This window comes from Dicentrarchus labrax, unplaced genomic scaffold (genome assembly GCF_905237075.1).
Source record: "Dicentrarchus labrax unplaced genomic scaffold, dlabrax2021, whole genome shotgun sequence".
NCBI lineage: Eukaryota > Metazoa > Chordata > Actinopteri > Moronidae > Dicentrarchus > Dicentrarchus labrax.
The window spans coordinates 7321036-7343306 of NW_026136724.1; the positions used below are offsets into that span (position 1 = coordinate 7321036).

The following is a 22271-nucleotide window of genomic DNA, read 5'->3' on the forward strand; positions in this document are numbered from 1 at the left end:
TCTTTATTCAGACCACATGCACTGGTCCCCCAGAGGACGTTCTTGACCATTATTATAGGTGCTACAGTGATGCATCACAGTTGTACCGATTCATGTTGTTAAGGCTGCCCTCGGGGGTGTTATCGCTATATTTAGTTATCGGAAATTTGATGAGGAATAGATCCCCGAGCACGTACACCGACGAGCGCTGACGTTACAAACGGTATCCGGTCCTTCTTACACCAATAAAACTGAGACGTCTCTAATTAGCACCAAGATGGATCACGCCTGTTTGCTGCGTTCCCCAGAGCTGTGTGAAACATCCCTCACAGTGTAGTGTTGGATTACATGTGGATAAGACAAAGGAAGCAGGAGGGATTCATCCGGGTTATACATATAACACCTAACTTCCTGTGCCTCTGTGTCAAAGCAAGTACATCCCCCATGCAGCTCAACATCTAATTACAACAACCTCTGATCTCAGAAACTCCATTGATTGTCATTCAATGGTTAAAGATTACAGCATGGGTCACATCATTTCTAGTGGCTGTGATCACATTTTACTCAAATCAGGAGGAGCGCCACCATCACTACAACAAGAGGGCAAAGAGCACAGTCAAACAATCACACAACAAATCCCAATATATAGTATATAATGCACTAATCTATCCATGTAAAGAATAATCGAACCATACTGTAATCCCTGTTTATCTAATGGTAAGGCTGGATGGCAGCTAACTTTCTACAATATAATAGCAATTAAACAGAGGTTTTGAGCTTTGGTCCAGAACATCACAAACTCCAGATACAATCCCTCCTTGGTTCACTTACTGCCAGTGTCTGTTGCTAAGAACATCGGGGGAACTTTAAGCCACTTATCCTTGGAGCAGCATACCAGAACACAAGGTTGTTTTTATTAAGAAACATCGCCAAGTTAACACACATGCTTTTAGATCGTCACGCCTGCACTACTTTAACTTGTCTTTTTACCTGCTTAAACTCCTACTCAGTCTCACAGATGCAACTTATCCAGAACTCAGCAGCCAGATTATTAACTAAATCTAGGAAGTCCTGTGATTTGACTCAAATTTTAGCATCACTGCATTTGTTGCCCATGACATTTAAAATACATTTTAGATTTTATTAAGGCCATCCGTGGTCTGGATTCAGATTATATTAAAGAATTTATAAGCCCTTAAAGCCCAGCAGGGCGCTATAAGATCAGCTGATCTGAATCTTTCTGCTGTTCCACGGTCCAGAATAAAAACCAAGGGTTACGGCCCCTCAGCTCTGGGTCAGCCTTGCCCGCAGTGCTTCCTTAAAACGCACTTTTACAAGCTGGCCCACACTTAACAATGTTTTCTTTTTCCATTATTACATCACTTTCAGATTTCCTCTTTATATATTACAATTGTATTATTTTTATTGGTATGGTTTAATTTGAACTTTACTGTCAACACATACTGATTGTGCGTGTATAATCATTTTATCATGCACTTGTGCATCATTGGTATATGCACTTCCATATATTTTGAACTTCTGTCTGGTTAAAATAAAAGTTTGTTATGCTTGAGCATTATCTGCCTTTCTATATCAGCCTTGTATGAATCTCTTATACTTGCATCTTACTTGTTTATACTGTTTATCTCCTTTCCTTAAATGTGCTCTCATGTTCCCAAAATTGTTATTTTTATATTTTTATATTTTTATTATTTTAAGCAGCAACGCCCGCAGAGGGCAACTGCTGCTCTATTCTTCTTGATGGCTGCTGCTCTTTCATTCCATGACCATGGCAACCACGAGAACCATACTGAGTGGCATAGCCAATTAATATCATATCTGAATACCCAGAATTATATGACCTAACCATCTTATTGTTTTGTAAGCACTTTATTATTACATAAATTTGTAAAAGCTTCAAACTTATAACACTGCCAATAAACAACCTGCTATATTAAATGTTATCATGATGCTCAACATTCACTTTCTTTTAAGCTACAACCCTTTTTGAAATATATAATGAGGGTTGGTGGGTCAATTGTGGGCTTACCTACGACAGAAAATATACTGGTGAGTGGCAGATGAAGCTGTACCTACTCAGTGTCTATAAGCACATTAAAGTTATAATCCTGAAGATGTTCATCACATCAATCAAGGGCTGGCACACTGTTATTGCCATTAATTTACACTCAGTCGTTACTTCTCTATAAGTGGTTTGCATCGTTATGGCCACCATACCTGTGCTGGATTCAAACTGGGTACACAAGCACAAGGGATTCACAGGACAACGCAATGCTGGATGAAATTTGTGCATGCTCACACTTCACCTAATTTGTGTACATATGTCACGTTTCATGGCATGATCTGGAGGAGGCAGTCCTGGGCATTTCAAAGAGGAAATATATTGGCGTTGTACAGCGATTTACAATAAACACAAGCTGTCGGTCTTCTGCTGCATTCTGTCTGAGTACCTGGTCAGAGCCCATTTTCTCCCCCGGTGATTCATGAATGTGTTATTTTGAAAGGAGCTCTGGGATTTGTATTATTAAGAAGTTTTCAGTTTTACCACCAAAAGCAACAGGGGTTGCCAAATGAACCAGAACTGAACTTCAACTTGAATGACTATATATATGACCCTTATATGGCCTGACCTCGGAGCTCCAGTGTGCCTTTTAACCTTGCAGGATTTTGTTAGTGGATTTGAAAAGTATCCCTCTACAGAGAGGCACCTGCACTACACAGCACCAGCAGAATGACGGTGTGTATTGGAAGAGAATATCAATACACATTTTATATTGAATCGTTTCTCAAAAGCACCATCAATTGCTACACACACACACCGCTATCTAGCGGTCAACCCCCAACTGCTAGATGGCAGTGTTGTAAATGTGAACTGAGATGTATAATGCAGTAAACTTTTTGATGGTGCATATGATGGTGTGTTCTTTATACTATTTTTTTTTTTAAAGCTGCATATCGCCGTGCTTACAGTACCACAACATCATGATATACTGAATAGGAACCCTGACTGTTCAACACATAATGCGTACATTCAGCTCTTACAGCTGACTCAAACAGTGGCTGTACTTTTGGAGAATAAATCATAACATTTAGAGCCCAATCAACAGACGTGATGACAAAAACTAGGTTTATGTAGCACCATTAATGTTAATTTTATACCACACTGATTCATATCAGCACCAGTTTTGTGAAGGAAAAAAAAAAGGCTGTCAAAGCTTTGCTTTCAGAGACGTGAGCAGCTTTGCATTATGCTCCAGCGAGGTTTAGCAACCAAATTAAAGAGTCACAGATACAATGAACACCAAGGCATCTGGCGCTGCATAATGTCTGTAGAAATCATTTTTCCTCAAAGCTGTCTCTTCATTGTCTGCCCGCTGACACAAATTTCTGATTCTATTGTGACGCTAAAAATTGGTTGAAAATAAGAGAGAGCAAGAGCAAATGAGATGTTGCTGAGCATTACATCTACTACAACAAAGCAGACGAATGGCTGGCAATGATGATTTGAGTGAGCCATCAGTGTCATCAAACTTACCTGTGTGCAGCATGGAAAGGCAGACAGCCATGAGATAAAGCACACACTCCGATACTCATTTGCTTTGCCATTGTGTCTACCATCACTGCTACAATTTCATTATCTGAGCAGCCTGGGACGAATTTGCTATCATAAAACCAGGTCTGCGACAACAATGGTGTGGAGAGATTGACAATAACCAAATAACATGGGAGTGAGAAAACACAGGCTTTTCATGAAAGCAAGTCATTTCAATAACTGTCAGATTTCTGGTGGCACATCAGAACTGAACGAATATGTCTTTTGTCAGTTTTGTCAGTGCCATTGTTTCCTGACAGTGTCTTTATCTGACTGATCCAAACATGTCGTCTAGGTATGGCTCTGTATTAATCAAGGCCCGGCTGAGATATTTTCTCCCAGTGTGACTAGCTGCTCTATATGCCAACCTACAGAATCATAATAGAGTTTCTCTCTCTATTCCCTTGTGGTGGCTTTTCCTATTTTACTCATTCAATTATGAAGAATGAAATATGGGATTAGATATTTTCAGGGCTCTTTTTCCTTCTGTGCACCATCCATTTTATTCCTTACAATTTCACGCTTTGCGGAATTTTCCAGTCACAAGTTAATCAGGTGGTGACGCTGGGGTTGCTGCATCTCAAGACTAAATGACCCATATTTAGCACAAAGAAAAACTTCACTCTGAGGTATCTGAAGAAGAAAAAGCAGCACCGCAAGCCAGGCCCTTAGCGTTCAGCAGTAGTGGTCCCCGTTTCATCTCAGGGCCGCTTTTAACGAGATAAACCCTCTACTGACAGTGACCTGAGATGAAAGTAAGAGACACAAAGCCGGCTAGAGTTCAGGGAAAGTTCTTCAGTGCCCCACCTACCCACCCACTCACCCTGCCTAAACCTCTCTCAACCCCAGTCCTGGTGCTGCTGAGAGATGGGAGGGAAGTGGGGCGGCGGTGGACTCGAAAAGTTCCTTCGCCTCTATTACAACTTTGTGGTTGATCCCACAAGGAGGCCTCGCTAGGTGCTAAAGATGCAGGGATTGACGGCTCTAATCTCGCCGACTCTCTCCGTCTCGCTCGAACTTGGCCTCTTCTTTTGTTCTTTAAGCCCCGGATTGTCTTGTTTCTACAACTCTATTTGGACGCAGGGCTGGTTTCTGGCTAAGGGAGGGGGAGGATGCTGCTGCAGGAACCACAGGAGCGTAGCAGAGGTTGCTGCCACGGTTGAGGCAGAAGAAGTACAGCATCCTCTAAAGGGACAAACGGGTGTGTGTGTCGGCCTGCTGACCCATGTGAATTACTGGGATTTTTATCAGTTGTTTTCACCTCACATGCGTAGAAAAAAATCGAATAAAAACAAAATACTTTACCTTCAGATCAAGTTATTAAATATTCAATGTAATTCTAGATAAGTGGTGGTAATTTAGTGGTTCTCAGTCTAGCTGCTTTTCATTCTAGCTGCCTAATGAGGGAATATTTTACACCTGGGAATGCAGTTGACTGCAATTAACTACCTGCAGAGGTAGAACAGGAAGGCTGCAGTACACTGAGATATAGTGCACTAATAACAACTGGCCACATGAAAACTAATTTGTTTTGGCTAACACAGGAACATTTCGGTAACAGCAACCTGCTTTATTGGAAGCGTTGAGAGCGTGCACTGAAGAGGTAATTCTAAAGATAATACTGAGTCAAATGCAGTGTAGAGTCTAACATGTACAGTGTTTTCTTCTCCTATTCGACTTTATTTCATGGCGGAGAAGTGTCAAGAGCAGGCCCAACACAGTAAAGTCGCTGCTGGAGCGAATGCCTCAAGGTGGGAAAGGTTCCCATGTTTATTGACTTGCAAGCATTCATGTTACCAAGACAACTCAACAGTTGTATGAATGCAGAGTAGGTTGTGTGAGGGTTAAAAATGCTGTGAATGGACAGTGCAAGGCAATTCTGTATTATAAAGCACCATGCTGGTTATATTGGAGCTTAAAAGAAAATCTGAGTTTCGCAGTCATGAAGGTTCAGCCATGAACGCTGTGAATGTAATATTCCTGAACGTGGCATTGGCCTCCGTTTCCAACCATGAGGGAGGAACTACGGCAACCCTAGCTAGAGGCAGTGTTTGGTTTGTCCGTTCTGGGCTACTGTAGAAACATAGCAGTTCAACATGGCGGCCTCCATGGAAGGCGACCCATGGTGTCTGTAGATAAACACGGTTTATTCTAAGGTAACGAAAACATTCTCATTATCGGGTGATATACACTAATGAAAACATAGTTATGCATTTTATATATTCAATTTCTGCCAATAGAGCCTCACAGATGTTACACATTACAGTAGCCCAACAGAAACGTAGACCTGACTCACTTATCCTACATTTAGTCTGGAAGACATCTATTAAGAATCATTCTAACAAAACAGCTCAATTATAATATTCATGTTTTTGTTTCACTGAACCTTTATTCTGGTCCATGGCTCTACCTGGGTCTGACTGATGATGACTGATTCTGGGTGTGCCGACAAGGTCCAGAAACAAAGTAAATTCCTGTTGAGCCTTGACAGCAAAATAAGAATTTGCTTGATTTGAATAGTGATAGTGAAAGAGAGAGAGAGAGAGGGGAGAGAACACGTAGCAAAGGGCCTGGGGGCCACTGCCGTAAGCACTCAGCCTTCATATGCGCTACGTGCTCTATCTGGTGAGCTACCGGTGCACCCCAAAATAAGCAAGCTGGTCTGACTTGGTGAGACTGAATCCCAGTGTTTCCCCTGGGGTGGAGTTGCAGCAGCGCAGGTGAAGGGAATGTGTTTTTTGTGCTTCTAGGATCTAGGAGGTTTCTATGTATCTGGTCCACAAAGGTCCAGAGAACATGCAACTACACATGTCACAATTTCATTTGAAAAGCTGCACCTGTGTCAGCATGAATACGCACTCCAGTGAACCCCATGTTTGCTATTAGTTATACTGTATAACACGGCAGCATCTCATTACCAGTGTTTGAGGAGTTGGATAACAGGGTTGCTAATGAATATGTCCCCTGCTGCTCGAATCAACATATGGGGGAATGACAGTAAATCCCGACCCCCCACTTACTAACCCTTTGTTCGTAGTCTATTCATAAGTGCGTGAAGCCATGGGATTTATTAGAGGCACAGCTCTCTAGCACTGATCCCCTCTCTCCAGCAGACAGCCTGTTTGTTTTGCACACAGAAAACCTTGGCGGGCAACAGAGCTGAAGTGGACACCAGGCTGCCACTGTGATACATTAATGGTCGCTCATTTCCGCGGCGCGCCGGCTCTCTCTTTCAGAGCGCTGTATGGTAAGCACCTGTAAGTATCAGCCAAATGACACACACACACACACACACACACACACACACACACACACACACACACACACACACACACACACACACACACACACACACACACACACACACACACACACACACACACACACACACACACACACACACACACACACACACACCTCAGCTGAAGGCAGATAACCAAACTTAACCACAACACTGCCCTTCATGGTTCCATATTTCCACTGCCAAGCTTTCCGGGATATGTCCAAGCTATGATAATGAAGACTGAACACATGAAAAATTTAAGAATTCTCCAGTTACTCTTTTTTTTCTCTTCATGTTTTGGATCTGTACTCAATTGCAGGCAGCCTGGGGAGCTGTGTTCAGATCCCTGACCAAAGTACACGACTACTCTGACGCACAAACCATCACAGCTTATTTTTGGGAAAACCAATTAGTGCCTGTGAATTCAAATTATAGGTAAACTGGAAGGGACCCAGGAGACCTTGACATGCTAGATGGATGATGGAGGATGGAAAAAAAAAAAAAAAAAAAACCCTTTCCCATATTAGTGGTAATATGAACAAATTTTTGTGGTAAAAAAGTGGTAGCTTTCATTCATGAAATTATTTGATAGTTAAACACATTTAGGGCTGATCTATATATTTGCTATGTTTGATTATGTTAGCAGCAAAGCTCTAGGGCCGCTAATCAGTCAGTCGGTCCACCACTTTAATACACTGAATATTTCATCGTTGTCTGGGCTGCCTTGAAATTTGGTGCAGACATTCATGTTCCCTTCAGGTAGAACTGATCAGATAAAACCTTTCATTTGTCCGATACTTTAGTTTATGACCAAAGTAATGACATGTACCAAGACTGAGGCCTTGCTGCTGTGCCTATGAACAGCTGCACAGAGCTGCTAGCATGGCTGTAGGCTCTTACTAAGTTACTATACTAAGTATGCTACAAGCAGCAGTAATCCTTTATTGCACCTTTGTTAATAATAATGTATGTTCCTTAACCAGATGCTGTATTCCAGCATTGTAATATCATGTCTTGTCTTATTAGTAATCACACAGCTATAAGATACAGTTTATCTTACAGGTCTTAATGATTGATGCTGGGGTATCCAAACTTCCTGGACCTTTCCACAAGAATAAAAAGAAAGGATTGCTTTATTGGCTTGCAGGCGGAAGCTGGATAATGCCGTCTGAGGGAGCAGATGCCACGGTAAATTGAGAGCCTCTCTCATCTCAGCAGCGCTCTCAGTTAAAACCAGAAGGCATGCTCGGTCTTCCCCTCCTCAGCATTTTGGAGGGAGGAAGGAACGGAGCCCATTGTTGGCTGGAGATGACTGTCGGATCTCGACTGGAAGTGTCTGTGCAGCGGTGCTGAGTGTGTGATCTGTGTGATTGTGCCAGGCAACAGGAACTGTCTGGCCAAAGTCACAGATGGCGTTCGGAGCTGTTGGCGCTTTGCAGTCACAGAGGCTCAAGAAGCTCTGAGCTCCAACGCTGTCTTTATTGTGGTTAAAAGTAGAAGCAGACAGCAGCAGTCTAACACTTACATAAAAACAGTCAGGTACTTCAAAGCAGCCTTTAAAAAGGTACAGTGTGTGACATTTAAGAGGATCTATTGGCAGAAATGGAATACAACACTGGTCTGTTTTATTACCCATGCTCGAAAAATGCATTCATTACATTAATTCATCCACAGACGGCGTGGTTATTTGCACTACTTGACATTACGTAAGATTTCCTGGATTTCTGTTTTGTATACCTTCACCTGCCTAATTAAACAGCACCTGCTGGAACAGACATCAGAGCCATGCGGCGCTCCTTTCCTCCTCTTTAAACTAATAATAACACCTTTAATTTATTAAGCTCTGGCTTATTATAGGCAGCAATCCTAAAAATCCAGTAAATAAAGTGCATGGCTGATTCTAACTCCACTTTACTTGCTGCTTATATAATGTTAGATATGTGCCTTGTTAGTGTACTGCTAGCTAATAGATGCTGTTTGGTACAAAATGTAACTGTGGAGTACTTCAAGTTGCTCTCTTCAGAGTGACATGATTCTGTGCAAATGGGCCATATGGAAATACTTTAAGAACGGTACAGGACTGGTTGCCTGTCCTATTTTAACGCTCCTTCAAATGAAATGAACAGTGTAACAGTTTTCCAATGACTGCTTGGAACTTCCTGGTTGTATAGTTCTGCTCACCAGCACACCAGTTCCCTCTCAGCCCATAGACTTTACATTGTAATGACTTCAGATTTACAAATGGATCAAACATTAATAACAGAAAGAGTCATAATTTATTTTATTTGTAGTTTGAGGTGTCCTGTCAACAATGTCTCTTATGATGGCAGTCTATGGGGAAAATGCTTTTTAAGCCACAGGGGAATTTTCTGCTGCAATACCGTGAGTGGCCACTGGGCAAATCTGGAATCGAGGCCGAGTCTCCTGTTCTATTATATAACTATGATCCAGCCACCTCAACCCTCCCCCTTACTGGAGTTTGCAGCGCCATAAAAACGACTCACTCCTTTGGGCTTGAAAGTCGTTTTTTGGGAATTTGCTGAAACAACTGTGCCCCGTTTTTCAGGAGGATATTCTCTATGACCCAGATGTCCAGGGAGAAAATGTTTCTCTTGCTTGTTATTAGCATCGTTAAGTATAATTACTTACTTTATTTACAGGTCTGGAAAATATCATGCAAGTCGGTCAGAAGGGCCCCATCGGCTTTTCTGCCTTCAGAGCCCCTTCTGACTCTACAATCTCCTGTGGTGTGCGTTCAAAAGGATGCCATGTGAATGCATGTTCCCAAAACAGATGAAAAGGACGAGAGCAAATCAAAAGCTTGTAATTTCATGAATGTTCTGGAGGCGCCACGGCTTCTCTGTCCTCTCGCAGTCGTCATGATCTCCGTGTCTCCTGGGGTTTTCTTGTCTCTTTATCATACATACTGCCACTGTTAGGGACAGGGAGTCACGACGGTTCAATGGGGATGGTGGCACCTCACGGAATCCAATTATACACGGGCTCCAAAGCCTTCATTTCTGCGCTGGAGCTTTGAATGGTTTTGATATTCCATGATGAATTACCACAACCAAATGAGAAGGGGAGAGACAGGGAGGGAGCAAGAAAGCGAGAGAGCAAGAGACTGAAAGAGAAAATCCAGGAGGAATTCTTTGCCTTAACTCCCTCGGGGCGTTCAGTGTGTTGTTGGAGTACTGTACGTTTCTCTGGCAAGCATATCTCCTCTCTTCCACCCACGCGAGTCTCTCAAACCGAATGAAGTCCCAGCGGAGGAGTTCCTTCATCCAGCCAGAGTGTGCGTGCTCTTGTGTAGCATACCTCCTCTTAATTAAACAATGACAAGCACTAAAAAACGTTGTTTGACAGAGACTGTGGAAATTAACTTTGTGCAAAGGAAAATATAAAAAAAAGTTGACGCTAATCTCACAGGATGTAAGTTCATTAAGCAGGGAAAGTTGGACGGAGCTCATTGTACTTTACATGTCGCCTTTCGTTGGTTCAAGAACTGCTTTGGCTATATTTTTAGTGAGTACTGGACATCATTTTATTTCTACACGGTGTCTTCGCTTCAGCTTTCATATATCCCAGGATCCTCTTGTCTATTCATACCCCAGTTTATATTGAGCAGCAAACACATCATTACTCGAATAATGCAAAGACAGGTATACACAAAGTCCTCTAGAGACAGCGACCATCCGCACCAATGCCAGTGAGAATTCTCTTAAGAATAGAAAAATAAATCAGCTTGGGATAAAAACCACGGTTTAGCTGCATTTTTCTTTGGTGCAACACTGTGTACATTTACATGCACACATACTGTATATCCTGATCACTAGCAGTAACCTGCTTGAGGCAATCATTTGTTTACAGTGTTTGAACACTGCACAGTTTAAAGTGTGCTTTTTCTAATGAATCACTTTTTATTGAAATTAAGTAATAGTCTTGCAATCGCCCCTCCACAGCACAGAGCCACGTGGTTAGCTTTGTAAATTAAACACCCAGATTATTTGTCTAGCGCCTGTACTGTTACTGTTATTAAAAATAGAAAAAGACTTCACCTTTTAAGGATAATGCAGACATTGACATGATTAGGATTTAATCCATGTGTGTACTACTACTGGTACTGATACTTATTAGCACTCTTTTCAATACTCTTCCATTATTTTAGTGGGACTAAGATGTATAGAACAGGCCCTGGTTTTTAAAGACTGATGGTGACATACTCTTTTTAATTGTTATTCACAGAGGGGGAGTGAGAACTACTGGGTGTGATTTAGACCGGTGACTGGCGGCATGCAGGACAAACAACAAGCCTTCTCCTTCAGAGGGAGGCTCTGGTGTGGAGAGTAGAGACTGAGTATATGTGCACAGGTAGTTACTTGTTCAAAATTAGATTTAGGGAAGAAGGGCATACATTTAAGAGTAGAGAGTTGCTTGGTTGGAGTCTTTGTTGGTTACTTGGCAACCTAACAGAGGCAACAAGACTCCAGGAAGTCAATGCACCTGGCCACTGGTCGCCAAGATAGAGTTACAGCTGGTAACCTGTGTGTGGGTTCATGTAACATCCAACATAGCCCTCAGTTTACATTTACCACACTGCTATCTAGCAGTTAGGGGTTCAACTACAAAAATCAATACAGTGTTTTTGAGAAGCGATACAATACCACAAAATATCAAGATACAATATTTTTCAGTATTTTCTTACTGACCATTTCCCCCTGCTTCTAGGCTTTATGCTAACCCAAGTTAATGACATCCTGGCTCCAGCTCCATAATTAACTCTTAAATAATACTAGTGTCTTCTCATATAAAAAGTGAACAAGCATATTTAATAAAAAATGTCAAACTATTCCTTTAATCCTAAGCATCAGAACCACTCACCAGTGGACTGGCTGCACTGACAGTGGAGCAGCAGCTACTTTTCTCAAAAAATCCCAAATACCTCAATTACATACCATAATGTCCCATTAGTTATTATCCTGGTAGTATTACACATAACTGTTACACACATGCATGTAGCGTTAGCTTTGGTTTCATTCACAGTTTTACACCGTTAGCCTTTTTCTGAGCATTTTAACCTGTCCCATATAACACGACCACAATGTAGTCGCATAGTGCTAATGGACACTTCATCATTTGCGGACAAATGTTAAATAAATGAATGAATGGGGTTGCCATATCAGCACAGACTGCCCAGCAACTACCAATTTGGGCTGGTCCTAAGGCCCAGGCTGGCCATCAGGAGCACTGGGGGGATTCCCTGTGGCCGGGCCCACTCATTGGCCACAGTGTCGGGCCAGAATGCAACATGAAATGGGAAAATCAAAGCAAACACGGTCAGTCCGCCACCCCGACTGCTTTTAACCTGATGATCTTTGCCTGTCAACACGATGTTGAGTCAGTGTGGGAGTGCACATGGCCGAGGAGTGAGGGGAAAAAATAGACAGCGCAGAAGAAAGAGAGAGGGAGAGAAAGAGAAAAGGTGGAGCTGAGAGGGGAGTGCATTAAAGGATGAAAGCCTGGGAAAATTCTGCTGCAAATGACAGATATGTTCACGAGCAATGGACATCATTAGTGTTTAAAAAGACAAACAAACATGAGTTGGGCTGCCCGGAGCACGTCACAATGCCACTTTATCCAGTTGATTCTGTCTTTGAAAAAAATAACAAACGTCATCAGCACTTAATCAGCCATGTAGGAAAGCAGGAGGTGTGTACATGGAAACAATCTTTTCTGCCAGGTGGAAGTGAATGAAATGCCAGGTGCAAAACAAACAGCCTTAATTACGGAAGTGCAATTGACTTACTCTTAAAACTGAAGACACTTGTCTGTTTCTGATGTTTGATGAAGCAGTTTTTGTGTTTAGTAATAAATCTAACTGATGTGTTACTGGCAAAACAGTAAAAATGAGACAGTTACAGTATAGGTGATCTATGGTGAACAGACTGACGTTACATTCCCGGCCTGAATTATTATTCCAGTCCGGCCCTGCTGGCCCTCGTTAGCCATCCCTATTGACACGGCAATTTCAGTAATGACTGTTATTTTAGTTTGGTCAATTATTAGTGTGTGAAAACATATTCAGAGTGAGTTCTTCTTTGTTTCATTTGATGGTGGATGATTCACTTTGGTAAACTTTAATTGTACTGCAGAGAATCCTAATGCTGTAAATCTTGGTGGCTTGTAGAAAAGTCTTTGAGTTTGAACACAGTTTGAACTTCAACCTTTATCACAGAGAGTTTGGCCGTAACGAGGTGGAGTGCTTCACAGATTCTGGCCGACATCTTTGCAAATGTGATTTATGCTTACGGCGCAGCGAGGAGCTCAAATCTTTAATTACCGTGCAAATTACTGGCCACTGTAATTCATCAGTACACAACCACCAGAACCTCATTTCCACACTAATTTAATGAATAATTGCCTTCTTGGAAAACCTGCCTCTTCTAGTATAATGCCAAAGGCCTTGGAGGATACGGCCACTAATGTGGAGCCGAGTTCACACGTTCAACCGCAGCTCCAACTGCTACCTGTTTTTAATGAAACTGATGACGGTGTTGTGGGGATGAACTGGCTTTAATTGCATTGACGTCCACATCTTCATGCAGCAGGGAATTCAGCTATTGTAAAACAGGTTGTCTGAGATCTCTGGTGCTTTTACTTTCCGATTCAGATGGTAGAGGATGAAGGAGGCTCATTGACCGTCTGCCTTCATTTGTTCCCAGCTTGAGAGAGGCCACTGACCACAAACTCCCATCAGTATTTGAAAAATAAAGCCTAGCGCATGAATTACTATGGCTCATAAATATTTTTATTGAATGAATGAATGAATTATATTCTGTGCATCAGTCAAACTTATTTCTACAACCAGAGAAATCAAATAAAAATCACATATTGCAGTGGAACCTGTGATAGTTGCACAAGATTTGGATTTTCGTGTGTTTTCCTCCACTAAAATTGTTTTTTTTTATCATAATGCCTCAATCTCTGTGTAAATATTTCACTTTGATAGTGAAAGACATGTTTCATGCAGTCAGAAAACAGAGATTGTAATCTTACTGTGCAGAAATGTTCTGTGAAAGTGTGATTACTGATTACAACCTACCAATCTATTCCTTTACCCACAGAGAGACCCCAAAACATAAATCCAATCCATTCTCTATTGATTCAACCACTCGTGTTAACTGTACTTCCTTCAACAGAAAGAGAGGAATCTGAAGTAAAGCTAGTACAAACGCGCTGACCTTCACTCGCTCCAAAAACACGAGATCCTGGAACCGCGGACTCGTATCCAATCAATTACTCGGTGGCTTAATTGATTTGCAAAGGTAATCACTGGGCACACATCCACCAGGGCGAAGTATTTGATGTTTTAATAAATGGTTTTACAGCAGAACTGGATGACTGGATCAATGCAGCCTCTGCAACCTTGATTATAGCATGAGCTGGGAGAAAAACAGCAGTGTAGCAGTGGGACGAGCCGAACGCTGCGATTGGTTGGGCTTACCTTTATTGTTTACACAGGAGTGTTGTACAGCAGCGTGGTACAGATCAAAGCCGACCACATTACTCAATTTCCTCTTACAGGAAGGAAACTGAGACCAGAAGCTTAATGTAGATCTTATAACATTGCAGAAAATGCAGTAAAATGTAAAAATAAATATGAATCTTTTAAGAGTCACCTACAATTGACATTCGCCATGATTGATACATACCCTTTCTGAGAGTTAGTCCTCAAATGCAACTAGAAGCTGAGTCACTGATCACTGCTTATTAAACTTTAGTAGTTTTCACTTAACCTAGACCTCCAAAATCCTATTTTTTTTACTTTTCAAGAGCTCTTATAACTTTTTAAACATTTGAACATTGTGACATAAATTTACACGATTATATGTCTTTGACATACTGGACTAACGCACTTACAGTACAGATGAAAAAGCAGCAGATAAGCTAATGTTAATGATAATTCATAATCACCAAACTGCCAAATTCAGAGCACACAATATCAGCCCAATAGGGATGATGGGAATCAGAAAGTAAAATGAGCACTGGCCACGACAAATGATTGGTTTATCCTGCCTGTATCTGATCTGTATCTTATCCTGCCATAGTGCTCAATTCTGCTCAATTTATTCCTCAGATCAGATTTTTTTTGTTTGGCTGTTTACAATTTTTTTAAATATGGCCCATATCAGAGTCCAGTGTGAACAGGTCACAGTCCTGAAGTTACCCACATGACAAATGTCAATCATGTCAAAAGTCACACATATTTTGATAAGACTGTTTAGACTGAGGTAACACTGCACAAAAATCTGACCTGAATCTCATTTAGACTACATATAAAAGTGGCCCAAATTAGAAATAGCAAAGATCAGAGTTCATGTGATTTGTGCTGTTAACACCGTCATGAAAAAAACATATACATTAAAAAGAATATTTAAAAATCAGGTTTGGGTCACTTGTGTCTGCAGTGTGAACGTATGGGACGCCTCACAAAGTCCTGACAAAAAGACTTTTTGCCATCACTCATTGAGTGTGACAGCTTCTACAATGTAGTCTATGTCATTACATTAACCCATTGGGAGCATTTTTTCCTTGCAAAGCTGTATTTCCTTTCAGGTCATTTTTAGTTGTAGTTTTTAGTTTTTTAACACACACTGTGCCTTTGATCATCATCATGTTTAAGCAGTCAAAGAAATAAAGCACAAACTGTGCATTCTGCTCATAATTCAGTAATACAATCATAGTGAGCTGAACTGAGGAGCGTCTCTCCTGCGTGGCTGCTGACAGCACTGTCCGCTGATGTGTTGATCACACTGGACAGGGGTGGAAAAAAGTAGCTAAGCCGACTTCCCTGGTGTTCAGCACCGGAGCGGAGGACATTGGAGCAGCGACCACAAACAAGTCTGTGCTCTGTTTTCATCACAGTTAGTTTTGTAGTTACGCAGTGCATGACTCAGTTTAAAAAGTTGTAGAAGTGTACGTGCTGCCATGCTGTTATCCTGCTTTGCTCCGTGTACAAAGACACAGCTTCAAAAAAAGTGCAGTGACTCAACTGACATGTGGTTAGGCTCAGGGGTTTCTCGACTGATGATTCAAGTTATCAGCATTTACGGGGTAGGCCTACTGTGCAAAACACCCACCTTCACCACTGAGTGACAATTAATAGTTCTCTGTTCTTGTTGATCCATAAAACTGTATTTACATGTGAAAACATCTGTTGTTGCTGCTGTCAGGTGGAAGCTATGATGGCTCAAAGTCTGATGTCTAGTCTGCCGGCCAAGTCGCAGCAACTATGACTCTAAAATTGCCTTATCCGACACAGTGATCACCAAAAAGGCAAATATAGTGTCGTGAGTGATCTCAGCGAAAAGACACGGAACTCAAGTGGAAAATGATTCATTTCAAATAAGATGAATGCAGGTTGCATCCTTTGATTTCACTCTATTTCTGTGTTGATAATTTATGCAACAATTCAAAGGAGTGTTGTCCTGACTGCTGTTTGGTGAAATAAACATTTGATGACTAAAAGTTTCTAAAGAAATTGTAACACTTTAATGCAATAAACTTCACATTCCCATGGGATTCTTCGGCAAAACTCCTCACATGGCTTACAGTCTCTGAAACACACATTAGATTAAGTGTGATCAAAGTGCAAAACAAGCAACACAGAGGGCTCACCTGTCAAATGAAATGTAAGTGTGATATTTTATATTTTGCTGTTTATAAGGGCCAGTAAACATTAATCAAATCTGACATTTTGAAAAACAAAGTAAATGTACCAGGGTTAGCTTAACAACTTAACTGTAGCTAATGCAACAACAAGCCACAGCTTTTCTAAACAAATAAATGATTTATGAGTGTAATCAAACTGAAGGAATGCAGCTAAAACTAATCAAAAGAGTAAAGGGATATTTTAAGATTAGTAGAACACAAGAGTTGCCCCTTTTATTATTAGCTTGTTTGCGCCAAAAAGGTGCCAAATTTCCTCTGTGGGGGGATTGCTAGAAACATATCAGTATACATTAGAGGTGTTGAAATTAATCAAATAATCGATGCATCACGATGCAGACATGGACGATGCTGCATCAATGCAGTGGCCGGCCATAATCGATTATAACGCAATGATGTCGCTCGTTAATTTTCCGGCCGCGGCATAAACATTCAAATGAAAAATAACATTCTCAGTAGCCTAACCCGTTTGGCCGTTTCATCTAGACCAGTACTTCTCAAATAGTGGGGCACGACAGGCAGGGGGGACTGACGGGGGAGGAGAGATGGAGAAGTTTCTGACAGGAGTAAAAAGAAAAACGGAGGAGGCGTCAGAGGCAAGAACAGCCAGTGACGGTAACCGGCATAAACTTAATAAGAGCAGGAAATACGACAAAGCCTACACAGCCTTTAGGTTTACTGTGAATACGGTCGGAAATGAGGAAAGACCTGTGTGTGTTTTATGTTTAAAAACTCTGGCAGCGGACAGCATGAAACCAAACAAATTAAGATGGCACCTGGAGACCTTACACCCCAGTTATGTCAATAAGCCACTGGACTTTTTTCACCGGATACTCGATGAGTATCGCCAACAGGGCGGTCATTTAGTGAGCGCGACATCAGTAAATAAAAACGCACCGTTAGCCTCGTACAAACACCGCCACATCGCAAGGTGCAAAAAAACCATCACACAATAGCAGAGGAGCTAATACTCCGGCAGCATTGGACATGGTCACAATTATAGGTGAGAAAAGTGCTGAGACACTGAATACTGTCCCTCTTTCCAATGACACGATCGGGAGACGTGTGTGTGTGTGTGTGTGTGTGTGTGTGTGTGTGTGTGTGTGTGTGTGTGCTGTCTGCTGTGTTCAGACTGTTAAATAAAAAAGATTGTTTTTATCTTACTACTTGTATTTTTGCATGAAAACAACCATATGAAGTAATATAGAAAACTGTATTATATTGAACTATACAGTATCTTAATGCATTCCGTCAAGTCAAATATCCTATATGGCTTTTATAGAAAAATTTATTTGATGCATCGTGATGCATCTAAGAATCGAATCAAATCGTTGACATGATAATCGTAATCGAAAGATCAGTGACAATTCACACCTCTAGTATACATACACTGTAAATACAGTATAAAGCTTATATAAAGCTTATAAACTGCACAAAGGCTGTCGCATCACAATACAATATTTAGGTCAGGCAGTTACAAGTGAAAACAGCCACCTCAGCACCATATGGACGCATGATCATACAACTGCAAAGCAGAATCAATACCAAATATTCACTTAGACAGGCTAATACACACATACATGCTCGGCTCTAAATAAGTTTCAAATAATGCGGTACAATGCGATCGACCATGAACAACATTTGATCCATACACTGTTATAATGGGCTCAACTGGCTGCTGGTGGTGGTCACTGCAAATCACCACTGCTTCTACAAAACCTACAGAGGACTCTTGGACGACGCTAAGAAAGTTAAAAGGTCCCCTGGGTAACATGTAGGAGGCTCTATTGGCAGAAGGGGAGAATTGTAGCTCAACTGGTAGAGTGGTGCCCCATGAGTCCTTACAGCAGCGGTTTGATTCCAACCTGCCCCCTTTCCTGTCTGTCTATCTTGACCTCTCCTATCAAATAAGGGCATGAAAAGCTGCAAAATATCTTTAAAAAAAAGAGAAATGGAATATAATATTCATGATTCATAGGTAGAAAATACAAATTATTGTGTTTTCGTTACCTTTTTATTTTTACTTGTAAAGGGAGCGCGTTCTCCTCTATTGAGCCCGCCATGTTTCTTCAGTAGCCAGTGATGTAGCGCCATGTCAGCGCCATAGTGTAGGTCTAATTTAACACATTGTAATGGGAACGTTTAACAAGACAGTTTGTTCCCACTAAGTTTGCTATGAAACTTTGTTCCTATTAGTTTTACATCAAAGTCCTCTTGGATCTTTTTTCAGATCACTTGAATAAAAGCTATGATAATTTAAATGAGGACAAATGCTCTGAAGTTAAACTTAACGCCTTCGCGGCTTATCAGAGGATCCTTCGGCCTCTTTGTACACAGCTCCCCACCTTCACAGTCTGCCACACTGCGGAAGAAACGGCGCCTCTGGGAGACATTTCTGAAGTTTAACATTTCCGTGGGTTTACTAGTTGAAAGGCTGCCCACCAGCCACAGCCACTTTTAATTGCCTTTGGGGGGCTATTAGGGCAGGTCATCCGTCAGTGCAGTTGAGGGCTGTATCTGCCCGCCTCCCAGTTGTATCACATGGTCTGATATGAACCACAGCCTGGTAAGACCACCACTGCCCTCCAACACAAGGAAGTGACACACCGGGACTTCCTGTTCTGGATTTCTCTGGTCTGTCCCACTATATGTAATCCTCTCAGGTTGGACATATATAATAAATCTGATCCCAGTTCAGGTACTTTTATTTAGCCTTTAGATTCACATGAGTACATTATGATTTTCAGTAAAATGGCAGCGAGCTGTGCGTATTATTAAAGCTGCTCTAATCCATATTTTTGCTTGAACAATGGGTCAAATAACTATATGGAACATAAAAAAGGAGTTTACAGAGATTTTTAGCTTTTTTTTAATCTCAAAGTGAGTTCTCTCAACTGAACTGTTGTGGTTCAGTCTCATTGCTCTCATCAGGGATGTTTCCATTTTCAGCAGGCAGCTGTTTTCAGCACAAACAAAAACAAAAACACACAGTACACAACCTGCTGAGCACCAAACAGCAGAAAGACAACATTAGCAACTAGCTGGTGAACATGGTGGAGCATTTAGCAGCTAAAGAGATATTAACCTATATTAACAGGAGTTGGTGGAGACCAGAAACTATTTTATCTCATATCTTATTTTGTCTTTTTAATTTAATTTGTATTGATGCTTGTTTTATTGTTTTGTACTGTAAATGTCATTCTTGCTTTTATGTTAACTACTTTGTGTTACATTTTATACATGAACTGTGCTATAGAAACAAAGTTTCTTGTTATCATTATTATTAAAAAAGGACAGTGAATATATTAAAGAGAGATATATATGGCTTACATTTGTCTGGTGTCCAGATAAACCGCTTCAAATGAATGCTAATGTTTCTCCATGTCGGATGGATGTGTAAACGAGCTGGTTCACCATAACAAGGACATTTCCCAGGTCTCTAACAAGACTGAAAACACATTCTTTTAAACATTTTGGGTTTATAAAAACAATTTGATTACATCGTTTTTAAACAGAGAGAGAAATCCGAGATCCAGATGAGACCAACGATGGAATATACCTTATATGATGAATTTCATTAACTTTAATGCATTTTCAGCAGTACCATAAACAAGCAGAAAAGAAGAAAAAGACAGTTGGAAACGATAATTTGCCATCTTAAACTCTGACTGCAATTTACACTTGCACTTGCAAAGGTCACAGACTGAGATGTAAGAAATGATTTATAGGAATAATCAAATCGCCCGAGAGCAAACAAGTAATAAGGTGAGTCAGTGCTAAATCAAGACAGGCATAAAACCAAATAAACAAAAAAAAAAAAAAAAAAAAAAAGCTGAACTGTGAGGGAGCTAATGAGAGCTGACTGAAGGTAAAAAAGTCATTTCTAAAGGAGAAAGTGATGTATTGTTGCGTGGCTGTGCTGGCTGCTGCACCCGTGGCTGCAGCGGGCCCTCAGAGAGCCGCAGTCCACCCTCACCTGATTATTTTTCACCTTGTTTACGGCTGCACTCCTTCATGGCACTGCCTCCATCTCCCTCCCTGCATGGACCTGTCTCATTACGTCCATCTCAACGAGTCACTCAGCCGAGAGAGAGAGAGAGGGAGGGAGGGAGGGAGGGAGGGATGGGTAGGGGACAGGTAATACAAGGACAGGTGAGGAAAGACGATTAGAGAGAAATGAATATAGTGGAGGGACATTGTCTAAATCCGTCCTGACAAGAGACGAGAAAGTGTTTAGTGTAGAAATGACTGAGCGTGGAAAATTCATCTGAAGCAGGACGGGGAGGGAAGGACAAAGTAGCACCTTACATAAAGCGTGGCTCTGCTTTAGATCAGGAATTACGTCTTGGATGCGAGTAAACAGTTGTTACTGCGCACGTCCACAAGCAGCAGCAGCAGCAGCAGTCCTGCAGCACCTTCAGCATCTTATTAGTCTTCCCTTCATACGCTGTCAGTCACAGCCAAGGTATGAGCTGACGTGTAATACTGGGGAAAATGAATGTGTGTCACATTTATTTTCATGTTTGGGAAATCGGGTAGCCTGCCCAGACTTTTAAATAGGATCACACCAGATAATGCTGGCAAAAAAAACCCTACTTTTGTTCTACCAATAATTTGGCATTTACTCTACCATGTCTACACTAGGGATGTTCTTGGCGACTAATCTGGCAGTCGATTAAACGAAAATTAAAATTTAGACTAGCTGACTAGTCTAAAAGTAATTAAACACTCAGAAAACAGTCAAAATTGATCACAATATAAAGACTCCAAGTACACAAAGCACGCACACAGCCAGGCTCCACAAGTTAGTCTGTTATTTTCCTCAGTATAACCTGTTAGATGCATTTGATGCACTGGTGCCAACTGCTTCCAGGAAATAGACAGAGCCTTGCATTGAGTCGAAAAGGCTCTCACGCATACTCTTCTTCTTCTACTCTTTTAGCCTTCATTTTACCAAACTAACCACCAGCGATTGGAATTCCTTGATCGGGACCAGCTGCCGAGCAACCAGCAGAAACTCCAGGAAGATACTGGTCCTCGCCAAGAATTATTCCGGCACATATGTTAATGGTAAATTGTTGTGTTTACATTTTGGTTTGTGTATAAAATATGCACTACGTCTTGTATTCTAAAACTAGATGGGTTTTTTTTACATATTTAAGAGGTCTGGCAAAACAGAGGTCACTATAACAACAGATATAACAGTGACTGTATTCTGTTTGGTCAAACACATATAACAGAGTACATGAAAATAAAGTTTGACAACGGTGATCAAAAACAATAACCGTCAAGTATATTTGTTCTCATTGTTTTAGAGTTTGTTATATATACTTGTAAAATTAGTTTGTGTTTTCAGTGCTGGCTCATTTAGATGATCCCTAAAACTAAGTAAATAGGACAGTGTGTTATAGAACAAACAAACAAATCCAGATTCACACTATTGTTCTACCAGTCAATTGGTAAACCTTAACATGGCAGATTGTACAATGCATTATTGTAGACACATGACCTACACATGTCTTTTATTAGCATACAACTATATATCAGGCTGCCACTCTTTTTAAGAAATCAGTTTCCAGGAGTTTTTCTTCAATCAAAACAGGGCAGCACTTGCTTGTCATATAATTTACCAGTAAACCTAGTATTGACACATTTAACCCAAGTTTT

General features: G+C 41.1%; 1 long non-coding RNA gene across 3 annotated transcripts in view; it reads right to left on the bottom strand.

The window, feature by feature from the left end:
- The window catches only part of LOC127359230 (uncharacterized), an 80889-nt gene that overhangs the window by 57354 nt on the left and 1264 nt on the right, over window positions 1–22271 (bottom strand). Inside the window, exon 2 of one of the 3 annotated variants that reach the window (XR_007882620.1) lies at window positions 20581–21089. The exons of the other annotated variants lie outside the window; for them this stretch is intronic. This is a non-coding gene — a long non-coding RNA (uncharacterized LOC127359230). The remainder of the gene's footprint in view (window positions 1–20580; window positions 21090–22271) is intronic. 3 annotated transcript variants of the gene reach the window in all.